The sequence below is a fragment of the Kryptolebias marmoratus genome, linkage group LG4 (assembly GCF_001649575.2).
Source record: "Kryptolebias marmoratus isolate JLee-2015 linkage group LG4, ASM164957v2, whole genome shotgun sequence".
Classification (NCBI taxonomy): Eukaryota; Metazoa; Chordata; class Actinopteri; order Cyprinodontiformes; family Rivulidae; genus Kryptolebias; species Kryptolebias marmoratus.
This window is the reverse complement of record NC_051433.1, coordinates 31,563,893-31,575,554: the sequence shown is the minus strand read 5'-3', so window position 1 is coordinate 31,575,554 and position 11,662 is coordinate 31,563,893. Positions and strand designations below refer to the sequence as shown.

Here is an 11,662-nt window from a genome sequence, read left to right as displayed (position 1 = left end):
TATATGAGTTTGTATGTAATGTATGAATATAATATACAAGTTTCACTTTTTAAATGGAATTACTGAAATCAATCTACTTTTTCATGATATTCTAATTTTATGACCAGCACCTGTAAATAGTAAGCAGCATATAAACAATGAGCACTTGTGAAAAAAAACATTAGTACTTACTGATCACGGACGTATTATCCTTTGAGAAAGGCATCACTCTTTTTATCAGATAAATCCCGTCTAAAAAGTCGCTGTTTCTTTTCTTCACCAGCTCCAGAACTTCTTCTGTTGTGTGTTTTATCTCCTTTGGTCATTTCACCAGCTTTTATGTCGAAAAAAGTCCAAAAAACAGTCTTCACCGCATTTACGCGCAGGACGCATGAAGCAGCCTCTCTGTTAGACCGTTATATGCAGACTGATTTGGGAGTCATGCAAAGTTCCAACCCCCCTCCCAGAAAAATCCCGTGACCGGAATTTCATTGGCTACCCGCCTGTGGTGTCAGAACCGGCTTGGGGGCTGACTGACTGGAGCTATAGGCTTGCAAATGAGGGAAGGAGACTTTCATGACTTTACGCATGGGAAATTAGAGGGGCTCTAGGGGGGGCAGAGAGCAACCCAGTTGGTCAGACGAAACGTCAATCAAAAGTGGCGCTAAAACGCTGCCATTTTGAAATTTTAAGTTTATAAAAACAATAAGTGTAGCAAAAACTGGACAGATTTGAATAGAAAACGCAGTAAAACGGCTCGCGGGCAGACATCTTCTCCTGTTCCTGCTGTGAGCTGGTAAGAGTGTCTCCCTTAGTACTAAGGCTAATAAATCTTTTAAACTGAAGACACTGTTTCTGACTATTTTTGACTCCTGGTTTCTCTGTGCATTTTCTGATCCGTCGTGAGGAGAGGTTTTTTTTAGAGTTTGAGTCTCATTTAGGTAATATTTTGTTTCCTCAACAAAAGACTGTCACTTTTACTGTTAGGCCAATGATGTAGAGTTGAAAAAAGACAATATCTACTGTCTATATAGATATTGATATATAGAATTACTATAATTTTTGATAAGTGCAAATTTATCATTTTGCCTAAAAAAATGTTTGATTCGCTTTTTGTTTGTTATATTGCTTAAAAGAATAGTTTCCCCAAATTATTTATTGTGGAGGAGGGGAGGGGGGATCTCTGCTTTTAAAAAATTTGGTGGGGGGTCACACAATCAACAACATCAACAACAACCCAGTGACAATAACCTCAAAGAATAAAAAAATAATATAAAACAATATCACCAAGGACTTTCTCAAACAAACAAAATTAACAAACACAACATATATAGACCAGAACATTTTATAATTTTTTAAAATTTCTTTTGGGTTTTTTCAAACTTAACTACTCTAAAACCTTTCTTACCACTACACTCTTCTTTGGCCTGACTCCACTCTACAACAACAGTCTCCTGTTTCCCTGTGAAAAAATTAATTCATGTCCAGGTTATTTGTAATGGTCTTCTCAGAAGCCAAGATCACCAAATTCCTATTTCTCTCATAAAACATGGTACGAAGTTAGGGGGTTAGGACTTGTGACAATATGGAGAAGAAACTCTCACACGATGCTGAAGACTAGGCCTGTCACAATAAAAAATTTTGCTGGACGATTAATTGTTTCAGAAATTATTGCAATAAACGATAATATCGTTTGGAGACTGTTTTAAACTAATGCAATGATAATAACATAATAGTCCAATTACATCCGCTCAAAGATTAATAAACTTTACTTTCAAAAGAACACTTAACACTGGAACTAGAACACAAAATAAACCAAACAACCGAAATGGACTCTCAACCTCCGTTAACAAAGAATGCACTTAAATAAAAACTAAAAAAAAAAAAAATGTAAATAAAACCTACATTTAACCAAAACAGTACGAATTATTAACTCTGTAAACTAAACTGGCCTTCAAAGAGTAATTATCATTAGTTTTATATAGAGAAGAGGGTCAAAAAGGGTCTCAAAGGGTTCACAGAGCGGTTCAACTTGGTCATTTGGTTTGAATCCAAAGTGCTCCCACACCGCTGCTGTTACGTTCAACCTTGAAATCATTTCCATTTCTTTTTACCCCCAATATCAAACAGCGTTTCTTTAGCTTGCTACACTAAAAAGTGTATTTGAGCTGTAGTTATGAACTTATTTACATTAACCTCTCTTAATCTTTTGGCTTTTGTTATGACAACTTACTTTCATGAGTTCAAATAACTTAAAATTCACACATTTTATCTAAAACGAACTTTTAACTTTGAGTTTAAGTGAAACAATTACATTTATTGCAGTTTTACGTCTGACGTCATTACGTAAGCTTTGCCCGAGACAGATCCACTTCTTGTACTGACCGCATGTGTAGCCGCCATTTTTTCTGACCATCGACTGGCTACGGTAGCATTTCTCAACGGGGGCGGTACCGGTGTTGAGAGGATGACAGGGGGCGCTGGCAGCAATAATTTCAAAAAGGGGGCGCTGATATTCTTTTGGTGGGCTTTTGCTTGAAGGTAAAGTTTACACCAAAGATTCACAAGAATGTCAGTTTAAACTTTGAACTACTTGCAAAAATACTGTGGCCTAAAACATTAAAACGGCACAGAACTGCAACTGTATCGATGGTGTTTCTCTTCGGCGCAGCTCCGTGCTGCCTTCAGGAGAACGGGACATCAGAATATCGTTTTTATAATTTGTCCCACATGGCAGTTACTTTGTAAACTTTGAGAAAAGAACGCATACTTTAGTGGTATTACCCTTAGAATTATTTATTTCTCTTACATGGGTTAATTTCTCTGAAGGATACACCGTGAGCGCATTGTTATTGCTGAGGTTAAACATTTACAAGAGCAATATTCTGTTGTTGGACTTTCCCTGAAAGCGTCCAGCACCCAGACGCACATTAACTCTTTTCTGGACAAGATGCTTTGTTGACATGACTGTGGAACAGCAGTGCCAAAGTAAGGAACACAAACCAAAAAAAAAAAAAAAAATCTAAAACCAGAGACCTACAGCTTGACAAGTGGATCACAGCAGCTGCATCAGCCGGTGTAACACCGGATCGATGTCGGCTAACACCGCTGCTACTTTTCTCTGCAGCTTAATTTGTGTCATTGTGAACTTTAAAGTCTTATCATCAGTCACAATCTTTTATTAGTCTATGAATAACAGAAGGGCTCTCAAGTTTCACGCATAGACCGTGAGACACGCATTTTGTGAAGCTCACACGCCACTTTTTGTATTTCTCACGCTAAAAACACACGCACACGCCCTTTTTTGAACAGGAACCAATGTGCCGCGCAAAGTTTTCCGCACGGGCTGGAGCACAATAGGGGCCAACTTAGCAGCTTTGTCGCTATATTTAGGGAGTTTTCAGATCCGTCTGGCCATTTTTTCAAGCGACTAGCGACAAATCTACTGACTTTTTTCTGTGTTATTGGAGACGTTGGCGGCTACATGTGTGAAAGCACCAATCATTCTGTAGTTCCTGTCCTCAGCATGCTGTAAGCCCCGCCTACTTTCCCAAGCACTGACAGCTGTCAATCTCATAGCAGAGAGGAGACCCGCTCCACTCTGTGTCCACAGTGGCGCAAATCCAGAAGCATTTTCTGTTTTTACCAGCTGTCTCCGTGTAAATGATATGATCATAACAGAGACACGTCACTGATCAGGCGCCCCTCCGCTCCTTCACCTCCCCTCCTGTCGCATTCCCCTCGAGCACTCGCCGGAGCACGATTGTTTTTATTTGAATCATGTTGTCATCTGATGACAGAGAGCTAAAGATGGAGTAGCAGAAAACTGAAGAGGCACAAGGATAAAAATGAAAAAAGCTTTTCAAAGTTGAAAGACAGTCTGAGCATCAAGAGGGCCTGGAAATGTTCAGGTTACAACTGTTTACTGATCAGTATTTACAATAGAGCACAGTATGACAGGAAAAATAAAGGAAATTGTTTGTGTTATTTTGTTGTTCAGACAGTAATCATTTGTTGAACTTGATGGTGAATCATAAAGCAGATAAATTACAAAAGTTGGGAGTTTAAATGTCTCCTCTGGGATATAACTCTACAGAGCAACAAGGATATCATTTAAAATTAAGATTTCATGTGTTTTATATGTAGTTTGACTGCTGTATTTTTTTAAACCTCCTGAACACAAAGTTCATGTTATTCAGCTGAGAGGACTGAGAGAAAGAATCAGGACAGACAGGAAGGAGACAGGTTGGTCTAATATTAGCTGGAAGTGTAGGAACAGCCACTTAATACCAGGTGATTCATTTAATATAAATGTTATTTATATTTAAAAAGTGCATTAGCAAGATGTGTAATTTATTTAAAGCTATTAAATAATACTTGTTTGACCATATGACTTAGAGAAGAACACAGAGAAGGAATGAAGGAGACAGACATGAGGTCAGTGATCAGCTGCTGTAGAGGAGAGCAGAGATGACATCAGGTAGGAATAATTCAGCTAGTGAGGCCACAAAAACCTAGATGCCCAGGAGGGTTTGAATTTCTGCTGACCATTACTGGGTCAGTTTGGGAAAATTAGTGCAGGCAGACATGGCAAGACCAACACCACAGAGGAGAAAGTGGAACAGAGAGGTGGAGATGATGATGATGATGATGATGATGATAGAGAGGAACAGAGAGGTGCAGAAGAGAGGGTTGGGGCAAGGTCTTACTCAGAAGATCCATCTGAATGGCCTTCACCACAGGAAGTGGGGGACTCATTGACTCATTGAGGCAGTACATGGTGGAGAATGGCCCACAGAGATGTTCTGATGGGCCATACCCAAGATCAGGTATTATATTTTATAAGTCCATGAATTAAAAAGATTTGTTTCATGTAAACAGGCAAACAAAAAAAAAAAGAGGGAGGGAAGGGGGGGTAAGAGGCCTGGATAATGGATAGGGGGGCACTGGCCCAAAAAAGGTTGAGAAACACTGGTCTACGGGATTCTGATAAAACAGTAAGTATGCTACCCACCATGATCAAGTATTCATTAAACAGTGTAAAACTTTTTCTATATTAAATTTGAAACCGTGAACTGTGTTTAACGTCAAAGTATCATCATCATGTAATTAGCCGCGCTGTTCGGCAGGCTTCAAATCTCAGTATGTTTGAACTTAACTACTCTGTGAGTTAGTGAACGTTTATTTTGTGTGTACTTTTAGTTTGAGCCTAAAGAACTTAAAGAGCTGGAAGCTGAAAGTCACGTATGTAGTGACAAACATTATATGTGATTCAGACTGTAGTAGATGTTCAGGGTTGGTGCAGGTGAAAATTCGATTCTGGCGTCACTTGCTTATTCAGAGGACTGCTTGCGTGTTCCGGTGGAAAGCGCTAGACTGGGTCAAAGTGTGGGAACAGCTAATGTGTTGCAGTGGTGGCCAGACCTTACTTTAAAGCAGTAACTACTGGACAAGTTGTTTTTTATGGGTAAGCTTAACTTACAATTACGGAGGTGTTGGCGTTATACGCAAAACTAATTTAATGTGATGCAACTGCACTGTGCTAATTACTGTGAGTTGCAGTCACCGAAGCCATTTTTTCCAGTTTTGTCATGCTGCTTACTGGCGACATGATATAAAATGCATAATATCCTGACAGCGCTAATTATCCATCAGCTGTCATTTCTCTTAAAAAAGAAAAGGCAAATAAAAAAAAGCAGTTTATATTTATAAGAACTTTGCGTTAATTTCTCTTTCCCACTTTCCAGGCCTGGAACCAAGAATCATCAGACCATATAAGGTGAGGCATATTTGCTTCATAAAGGAATTGTTCAATATCATAAAGCTTATAATTAGGAAAAAAGGTTCAGTTCAAATTAATATGCTTTATTGATATAATATGAAATACACGGGGTTGTTGAGGAGACAAAATATTACCTAAATGAAACTCAAACTCTAAAAAACCTCTCCTCACAACGGACCGGAAAATGCACAGAGAAACCAGGAGTAAAAAATGGTCAGAAGCAGTATCTTCAGTTTAAAAGATTTATTAGCCTTAGTACTAAGGGAGACACTTCTTACCAGCTCACAGCAGGAACAGCAGAAGATGTCTGAGTTAAATCTCTAAAACATAACATTTTAACCAGAACAAAGAACTGGCCCATCCTCCTTTGGTCATCTTTCCGAAACCCTGTGTATGGACTTGTTTTTCTCCATCTTCTGCAGGTGGTTTTCTTCGAGTAGGTTTCGGTTCCTAATTAGCTGACTCCTCCAGACCTCGTTATCTTCGTACTTGGTGCAGGCAGTCACCTACGCCATAAACTCCCATGACCTCGCCAGCCAGTGCAGAGTTACACTCATCCTCAGGTTAATACAATAAATAGAATTACAGAACAGAAACAAACAGACAGCTAACATCAACTAACAAACAACAAACAATGGACCAGCGAGGTATGGAAAGAGTGACCGGGTTTTTAACACTGAGGATAACAAGGTGAGTGGGAACAGGTGGAATGATTACAGAGTCGGGACAGGTGTAGATAGGCGTGGCTAACAGGCAACTGCGTGACTGGGGAAGAGTGAAAATGAAACATTAACATGAGACAAAACAAAAAGCAGATCCAACCAAATAACAGAATAGAAACAAAACATAAACCAAAGAACTAAAATAAAAATAAAACAAACAAAACCCAGAAAAAAGCCAAATCACCACAGTGGAGGTGTTGCATGACCTGACTTCAGTTGCCTCAGCATGTGCCTTGCTTCTGGATTTGATACAGTATATGCACTTAACCTGGCTTATCCAAAGCCTCTACGCTTTACATTTGAAGTGTTTAAAAAAATCTTTATGAAACTTGACCAACACAAGATGTCTCCCAAAGTTCAGATTTTGTTTGGAAGACTTCAGACCTCACAGTAAAGACAATAGCATGTTGTGCAACAGGACATTATTTTCTGTCTTTGTTTGAACAGAAGAGCACCATGTTTTGGAAGCTTAACCTCAAGGGACTGGACTTTTCGAACTTGTTTTGGGACATTGTGCATATTAAAGCCACAAGTAATACAGAGTTTAATGGGTAACAATTGTGACTGGTATTTCTGGAGGGTGTTTACTGATGAGGTTTTGATGAGCATTATTATTTTGGGAGTTGGTTTTACTGTTGACATTTCATAAAGTCAGATAGTTTATCTCTTTGCTTTGATGTGGAAAACAATACAGGTGGGGGAGGGGGGATAACAGTAGTAGGCTACTGTAGTATTGTTCATGGACACTTTCACAGTTTTCTTTCATTTTTTTCAATTTGGATCACCACATTTGTGCAGTGTTTTTTGAAGGAGGGTTAATGTATCTGGATCTTAATGTTTACTATTCTGTTCTGATGTCAGTTAACTTAAGTATCGGACATGGTTTAAACTAGGCAGCTATTACACCACATTCTTGTTTGAAAGGATGTGGATGTTATTGCTTGTTTTCAGTGTGGTCTTGAAGATGTTAAAAATAGTCACTAATGTTATTACATTTTATGTAAAAAATGTTATGGATTAGGAATGTTGATGTCCAAGGTTTGTCCTGGAGAGCTATCAATGTGCAACTTTCAGATGGACTCAATACCACCTTGCTGAATTCACACACCAGCATACATTCAGCTGAGCAGAGGGTTAAATCTAGAAATGCACTAGATTTGCCCCATCTCTGCCCGTCTAGGACTCTGAGGTCTTCTAATCAGATGCTGCTGTCGGTACCTAGAACTCATTTTAAAACTTGTGGTGATAGATCATTTCAGGTGGTGGCCCCGAGGCTCTGGAACGCTGTCCTTTAGAATGACACTGCTCCGAATCTACTGACTCTTTCAAAAAAAAGTCTCAAGACATATCTCTTTAGTCTGGCTTTTTGTTAATTTTGTTCACTGATTTTTATATTGTTGTTTCCCTTTCTGTTAAGCACTTTGTGATTTTATGTCTGTGAAATATGCTATATAAATAAAGTTTACTTACTTTACTTAGATTTGGGCACAAGGCTGGATATGGCTTTCATCAGGTCAGCATTCTTCTGTGAGAATCTTTTTTTCCATTTCTGAAATGGCCCTGTCAAGGATATTGAGCAGTGACCTTTTTCAAGACTGATGGGGGGGGGGAATTGTTGGCTCACCAGAGTCTGTATGGCCCACAATTGAGAGCACAACACTTTCACCAAGGTGTTTGCTCATTGTTCTTCTTCTGTTCAGAGGATGTGAATCATCCCTAGCAGCAGCCTGAGACAACTCTCCTCACTACTCATCAACATGGTCCTGGATGTTTTTGAAGGACTCCAGTGCTGCACCAACAACCTCAGAAGCACTGCACTTATCCACTATCTGAGACTGGAGTATTACATTGGCTGGTTTCAAGACACCAAGCACCCGCACTAGAAACTTTCCAGTCTAAAGAAGTCTTGCCTCTCAATTTCACAGAGCAGGCCTGATGCCTCAGTGCACAGGTCAACTGCAGCATCATCATCCTTTCTCATCTCAAATAGGATACAGACAATCTGGTCTTTATTGTCCACAATGTACCTTGTCACCTTATAGTTGTTTGTCCATCGAATATGAGGCAGCCTTCTAAGTTTAGGTGCGTCACATTTCTTGGACACATAGTGATGCTGAAAAATGCTGTAGAGTGAACTGGAGAGGTCAAAAAATCCTTTTGCACATGGTTCATTCTGCATGGCATGCACAAGCACTAAGTGCAATTGGTGGTTGAAGCAGTGGATGTATGGGACATGTCTTGCAAGCTTCTTTTGGAGCAGAACTTATACATCACCTCTTACCCCACTCATCACAGGAGCTCCATCATAACACTGTCTAAGTATGTTGTCAGCATTGCAGCCAGCATCAGAAAGGCATGTCAGTATCTCAGAGATAATGTACTCTGCATCAAGTTGACCCAAGTCAACCAACCCAATAAGATGCTCTTCTGGCATGTAATTGCTGACAAATCGGGTCATCACAGACAAATTTTCCGCATTTTCTGCATTCACACAAACAAATCTTTTGAGTGAACGAACTGAACCAGATCACTTTATTTACTGATTCTTTCTTTACCTAGTTCAGTTGAGAAATAAAATAAGAAAAAAAAAGTTCAGTTCAGTTCAGCGAGAGTGAAACTTCCACGTTCTGTGACTCACTCATGATGTAAATCTAAATAACACAGCGGTATACACCGTGCGGGCGGGAGGGACTGTTGTTGACACCTGAGCGAATATTACTTGAGATTCATTCACTGCTAATAAACTACATATATCACTCAGTGGACGAAACACTGACTCTGACTCTGCCCTGAGTGATTCCAACTGTTTCCTGCTTGTGAGGATTTGCTTTCCGGCTTTTGGGAGCTGCATAGGTTTATCTAAACTAACTGCTAATGTTGAGTCAAGCTTCATGAAAATTTACGCTCACACCCTGTCCTCATTATTTTAACAGACTGAGGTACACATAAAGTAATGAGAGGAGAGTTGCCAGTAGAAGAGTAAGTGAGACTCCCAGGCGGGGGTGGGGGGCAGGGGGTCCTTAGGTTGTAAAAATAATAAGCAGAAAAGAAAGAGGACTCTAGTTCATGTTTAGTGAACGTGTTGCTTGCTGCTGTAGTGTTGTGGCACTCGCTAACTTCAGCTTCACATAGAGAGGAGTCTGTCAGAGAAAGCAGGGGAAGGATTCATTCAGTAAACGTACTACTAATTTGTGCATGCGCAGAAACAGAGAACTGCAGCTGAGGAGTGATTCGTTTGCTTAGTACTGTGCTGGAAGTGGTGATGTTTATTCCTGTACTGCATGAAAAAACTTAGATTAGGTACTGTTGGGTATATATTTCACTTAACCTGATAAAAGAAACTACATGGAGGGGATTGTTTATCTTTTCTGAAAGCTCTTGCAAAAGGAGAAGTTCCAAAACAGCAGCTTTTCCTTAGGTAGCTGTCCGGGAAGCTCTGACCTCTGCATGAGCTATCTTTTTTTATTAAGAGAACGCAAAGGGTGTGGACTGAGTCAGCCAGAACCGGTCCAATCCATAGTGTAAACACATGATAACACATAGCTGAGGCAAATGACATCTTAACCATAGCACAAAGATTGTAGGGTGCCAAAGCTGGCGTTGCTGTGTGAGTTACCTTGAAAATTTGGACACGAGCATGAACTTTAATAGCTTTTGTGTTGAGAGTTCATACGATAGGAATGAACTGCATTAAACACTCTGACATTTAGTTGTGTCACGTAGACAGTTTTGCACATAAGCACAAAGGCTGATAACATTAAAAAAACCAAAAGGTACTTTGCCTCTAGCTTTAGAAACTGGACGATTTCACTCAGTCCCAGAGGAGGATAGAAAATGTTCTCTGTGTGATTTAAATGAAATTGAAAATAAAATGCACTTCTTACTTTATTGTCCTTTGTATACGACTCTCAGAAATTAAGTGTTTGGTAAAGTTCTCAATGTTTACCTGGATTTTTATGAGTGATGAAGATAAACTACAGTATTTATTTAAATATTGTGTATTTCAGTTAGCTTAGTATGTTTTAAAAGCCTGGCATCTTCAAAAGACACTTTATGTTTGAAGCATGTTGATGTTGGTCTCTGTCTTATAAGCCCATGGGGGCTGGACACCTTTTATGGTGTATGGCATAAAACAAATAAACTAAACTAACTAAATAAATACATAATAAAATGTGTGAATTGAAGGATTTAGTGAACAAATCATTTTAAGGAACTGATTCTAGGGATTCAGTTCACTCAAAAGAGCTACTGTTCCCATCACGAGACAACCCTGCAGAATCAGAATTTTCATATTTTTCTTGACCTCTCCAAGCACCTTGTTTGCCAGTGTTTTAATTATTTCATTTTGGATATCCTTAGATGTATATTTTGCATTCTTTAGGAATCAGGTTACAGAGTATCATCAGGTCTATTAAGAAGGTGATTGGCTGCAATCTGCCATCTCTCTAGGATATACTCATCCAGGACTCTGTCGCGTGCATTAAAGATTGCAACTATAAATATAAATGTATGTATGTGGGTACGTGAACTAAATTTAAAATATTTGTAAAGTACCATGACCCCAAGGCAAATTCCCTGTATGTGCAAATGTAAATGGCAATAAACGATTCTGATCAAAACAGGCTGAGGTATTTTCATCTTTGTATTTTCCAAGACCAGTTAGCTGTGACAGCCATCCTGAATTAGTTTGTACATCCAACAATTACTTTCTGATAATTTCATTGAAATCTGGACAGCGGTTCATGATTTATTTGAGTACACAACACAAAAAACATTACCCCTTTAGCATTGACAGGGGACAATAATGAAATATTTCAATTTATATCTTAACAGAAAAAAATTGAACTGTTTTTTTTTCACATCAGTAAACAAAATAAGGTCATCTTCTAAATATTTCCAGACCTGAAGAAGGAGAGACATTGGAGAAGTAAAAGACAGCAGCTTTATGGGAGCTCTCTCAAACTTGTCACCATCAAAGGTCACTGTGACACATCTTCCTTTTCTATAGCTCTTTATTCTGTGTAGCACCACCTCTTTTCTCTCTCAGTCAAAGCTGGACTCCCCTGTGTGTGTGTGCGAGAGGGAGTGAGAAAGGAATAGAGCTGAAAACTTTCCCTTGCATGTGTGTTAAGATGAGAGGAAATTGAAATGAGTGTGTGTGTGTGTGTGTGTGTGTGTG

The 11,662-nt window shown here is 39.2% G+C and overlaps 1 long non-coding RNA gene across 1 annotated transcript in view; it reads right to left on the bottom strand.

The window, feature by feature from the left end:
• The window catches only part of LOC119616979, a 2,797-nt gene extending 2,377 nt beyond the window's left edge, over window positions 1–420 (bottom strand). The window contains exon 1 of the long non-coding RNA XR_005233097.1: window positions 172–420. This is a non-coding gene — a long non-coding RNA (uncharacterized LOC119616979). The remainder of the gene's footprint in view (window positions 1–171) is intronic.
• Window positions 421–11,662: the final 11,242 nt, after the last annotated feature.